At 34.8% G+C, this 4,815-nt stretch overlaps 1 long non-coding RNA gene across 1 annotated transcript in view; it reads left to right on the forward strand.

Moving 5' to 3' along the window:
• Positions 1-124: 124 nt before the first annotated feature.
• Positions 125-4,815, forward strand: part of LOC103603186 — a 24,081-nt gene continuing 19,390 nt past the window's right edge. The window contains exon 1 of the long non-coding RNA XR_551590.1: positions 125-217. This is a non-coding gene — a long non-coding RNA (uncharacterized LOC103603186). The remainder of the gene's footprint in view (positions 218-4,815) is intronic.

Consider the following 4,815-nt stretch of genomic DNA (forward strand, 5'->3'; position numbering starts at 1 on the left):
AAAAAATTAGAACAAAATAGCCAGATGGAAAAGGACATGAGAAATTTGAGATGAGTGCTATTGGAAGGAACCAAGGATTTTTTTACATGTTCCCAAATGTTTTTGTTTCATCTTGTTTAGGTAATCCACTGGAGATGGTTTCAAGATGTAGAATCCTTATATGTGAAGTATCCAAAATGAAGTTGGAACATCCATATTGAAATTGCTTCAGGTTGTGGTAAGAGAAAATGATTCTTAATATGTTGGCTCTTGGAGAATGTGATGAGAAACACACACACACACGTGTATGTTTATGTAGGTATATTAAATATGTATTATATTATATAATATGTAATGGCTTTTTATATAATATATAATGGCTTTTTTTTTCTTATGAACAGATAATGAAATAGGAATTATGAAGGTTTGTAACCCAGTACATAAGTTCAACATTGAAAAAAGCTCTTTATTATTATTGGAATGATTATTTTCTTGCTCCTGAAGTTGAGTAAGGCAAGATAGGGAACTCAAATTTGTTATTAATTTCCTACTATGTGTATGTGCATTATTTATGTTAGTCAATAAGTTGTCATAACAGCTTTAGGAGTTAGGTATTATCTTTCCCCCTGTACAGATGTAGAATCAGAACTTCAGAAATTAAAACTTTGCTCAAGACCATGAAGCTACTAAGTGACAGAAGAGTGACTTGACTGCAAATTTGACTCTACTCTTTCTGCTGCCATGCTGCCTCTAGCATTTGTGATAGAAGAGGAGCCAAAAAATTAAGTTAGGGTGAGGGCAAGACACTCAAGTTTTAAACTATCATTTGGAAAAGAATCAAAATTGCATTTCCTCAGGTTAAAAAAAAAATCAAAGTGAGGGAATTTCCTTTATATTTCACTATTCTTGAAAAGGAAGATTTCTGCAAGTCATTTACTAGTTACATAGATGATGCTGTTTCAGAGAAATTGAAGGTGATAGATAAATTGACATAGGAAAATGTATCATATAATTTACTCACTCATCTTTGCTATGAAATGAAAATCTGTAGGTTTTCTCTATACAAATACATTGTTATGGCTGATGACATGGTTTAATGGAGCTAGTATTAGTCCCTTCTTTATGGCTAACTGATACAAAATCTAGAGCAAATAACCTAAAATGTCTCATTTACCTTTCCTGTTACTTGTGCCATGAGGTTGTTGCAAGACTCCACTGAAAGAAGAGATAATGTATGCAAAGCACCTACCAGTCTGCCTAGCACACAATAAACATTCAATAAACAGAAGTCATTTCAAAGACCTTATGATGTAAAAGCCATTAAAATATAAGCCACTATTTTGTTGTAGTTCTATCTGTGAAAATTTGTGTTTAAAGAAATGTTTGTCTGAAAGATTCTCCTCATTCAAAATTATGTAAAGTTATGCTAAAATATATTTTATTTTATGTAGAAGACATTTGTTTGGAGCAATTGCAGATTGCTGATTGAAACCTTTAGAATTCCAGTACACTCTAGGAACCTTAGTTTACAAAGACAGAACACAGGCTTTCTTGTTTGTAGGACTCAGCAGTACCACTACTTGAAAAATTTTCTAGCCATCCTACTTGAAAAATTTTTGAGCATATCTGCCCTAGTGATTGCAAACCAGATACCCACTCTGTCCCTGTGAATCAGGTTTGCTTGGGTAATTCAACAGTGACACCTTGGGAGACCATAAAGCATTCTCTCAGTGGCCGTTGTGCTTACAGAGTATTGCTTCTATGTCAGTAATAATCAGCAACTTTTCAGATACCATGCCTGCAGTTGAAGATTACATTTTTACTTTCTATGTTGTGAAATGGGCAAAGAAGCCAACTTGCAATATGAGATTCAAAGGAAAAGCCTTCAATCATCCCCAGGTTGCAATGTGTATTTTCATTTTTTTTTTTTTTATGGAAGAGTGAAAGCCTGTAAAATTAATGAATGCAATGAAGATATTAAGGCTAGAATCTCCAACATCAATCAAGAAAAGCTTCCCCCAGAGCAGCATGGGAAAGGAATCTAGGCCATTCTTTACTAAAGCTATTTTCAATTAGTTTTCATTCTGAGAATACCTGTACCATTGTCCATGTCCCTCCTATACTATATTACTTTTCAATTCAAGAGTCTTTAATTTAGACAGAAGCTTCTAACCAAACATTCCCAAATTCCTACTTTATATCTAGTTTTGGATTGAATTAAAAAGTTGTGGTTTCTAAGGAATAAAATTCTCTTGCTCAGTGTCACATTTCTCTTTGCTTTTTCTCAGTAACTCTGTATTTGCTTCCTGTCTTACTAACTCTAAGATAGTGATCAAATTACTTAACCTCTTTTAACCTCAGCATTCTCATTGTAATATGAGGATCATAACAGTTATATTGCTTATGTGTTAAGTATTACAAAGAATATGAAAGAAGGTATGTAAATAACATGCTGCTTAGAACATTGCCGACAATCTTAAATGTAGCTATATATCTGGATCTACTAATAGGGTTTGATAGCATGCAAATCCCCAAATATCCATCAAGAACTTCTTGGAATCTTCCTGAATAAGGACAAAATTGATTCAAAAGATTGGGGTGATTTATGGAGGGGTGTTGTAAAAGGAAGCCTGAACTTGGATAGAAGTACCTCACCAGAAAATTAGCATTTTAATTGGTTATTATTAGGCCAAGGACAATAGACCTTTACCTTAGGTTTGTTCTTATCATCTATATGGTAATGTGCTTTTTCATATTTTCTTCTTTAGGCTAACAGATCTCAAGCTTTAAAGTGTTCAGAGCCACCTAGAATGCTTTTTAGATTTATTGGGTACAGGATGCTGTTCTTGAGATCCTACTTCAGTAGGATGGGTGGGTCCTAACAATCTACATTTGAAACATGGTTATTCAGAACCAGAGCAATACTAGTATACCCCACTAACTGGTGCTTAAAATTTTTCTGCCTTGAACCTTTAAGTTTTATAATCTAATTCGGGGGCTTTATTATTAGGGGTCAAATTGAACAATCTTATTCTGTAACTGTTAAGACAGCTAAGAAATAGAAAGTTTTGATAATGATTCTCTACATGTATTTGGCAGTAGAATTACTCTACAAAGAATTTGATTCCATGAACATAAAAAGTTGATAGAACAAATAAGCAAAAAAAAAAAAAAATCGCTGGCATAGTAATAAAAAAAGTGGTTCTGATTTGGCTAATGTTTATTAAAAACCTAATGAGTTGCTTTCACACAGATTAATTTATCAAATCTTCATTCTAGTCCTTCTCAATATTGTGTATTCCCATTCTACAGATTAATGAATAATGAACATACATTTATAAAAGTTACTGTCTCATCAAGTCATGGAGTTAGAAAATGATAGGGCCAGGATTCATTCTTGGCACACGGCATGCAACTGGTACAGCTGCTTCCTAATCCTAGGATAATTCAATTTTCCAGTCAGTCATGAAAGGTTTTGTTTTATGGCAGCCAGCAGCATAAACACATATGGGAACAATCAGCCAGTATTTGTTTTGTTTAAGCTCCTGAACACTTAATTCACCATCACCTGCCGAGTTAGACTTTGAAAAGCATCAGTAGATGCCTGTTTCATCTGCTTTATAAAACTTCTCAGAAAGAAATTTTCTGAAAAAATGTCTCAGTATGTTCTGCACATTCTTGGTGTTCCTCACCAATGTGCTTGATGATTTTTACCCATTCTGTTGAGTGTTTGAATGTCAGTTAATTATCAGAGATTAAGCCCAGCTCAGTAGCTAGTCATATAACCTCTTTCAAAGCAAAAACAAAAATGAAAAAACAAACATATATATATATATAATATAAATAAGTTTATAAAAGATATATATTTTCTAGTTTCCTTTGTATCTACGTTTGGCTTTGTGTCTAAGTTCTAGCCAATGGGACATTAGCAAAAATTATGTATGTCTCTTCCAGGTTATTTCTTTGAAGGGTGTGCATGCATGCTTCTTCTTATTCTTTCACTAACATGGAAAATGGAAGTGGGAAAGGATGTTCTGGCGAGCTGTCCTGAATCATGCAGACAAAGACAGCTGTCTGAAAGTGGTAGAACAACAACATAGGAGTCTGGCTTCCTGGCTTAATTTATACAGCAAAAAAGTCTAGACTGTTTCCCTCTTGAATGTTACATGAAAAATAAATAAGCTTTGCCTGTTTAACCATTGCTATTAAACCATTATACGTGCCAGAATATATATACTAATGTGTTTATGGTTTCTTCATAAATGAATTACCCATGAATGTTCAGCATATTGTGACTCCTTTGGCACTTGACCCTTAAACAGAGAACACTGTGGTGGTTGCCTAGATATTGTGTATAAAGACTGTGAACTACCTCATCTTACCCATCTCACCCCTTATACTGTTCTCCTGACTGCTTTCTCCTCTGATCCATCCACTAGCTTTGTTTTCTTTTCTGCTCATCCCTATCCACAGCAATACATAAATTTGTTACTTTTTTCAGTTCTCCTTGTTACTGTATTCTTGCTACTGTATCTTTTGGGCATTCACAGTGTGAAGAAGGCAAATGTCAATAGGAATACTAAGCCCTAAGGTGGACTTCAGCGTCCTTGCTCTCCTTAAAGGCATTCAAAGTAAACTTTAAAAACTATATCAGGCGGGGCCGGCCCGTGGCTCACTCAGGAGAATGCGGTGCTGATAACACCAAGGCCGCGGGTTCGGATCCCGTATAGGGATGGCCGGTTGGCTCACTGGCTGAGCGTGGTGCTGACAACACCAAGTCAAGGGTTAAGATCCCCTTACCAGTCATCTTTAAAAAAAAAAAAAAAAAAAAAAAAA

Source organism: Galeopterus variegatus, unplaced genomic scaffold (genome assembly GCF_000696425.1).
Source record: "Galeopterus variegatus unplaced genomic scaffold, G_variegatus-3.0.2 Scaffold4490, whole genome shotgun sequence".
Classification (NCBI taxonomy): domain Eukaryota; kingdom Metazoa; phylum Chordata; class Mammalia; order Dermoptera; family Cynocephalidae; genus Galeopterus; species Galeopterus variegatus.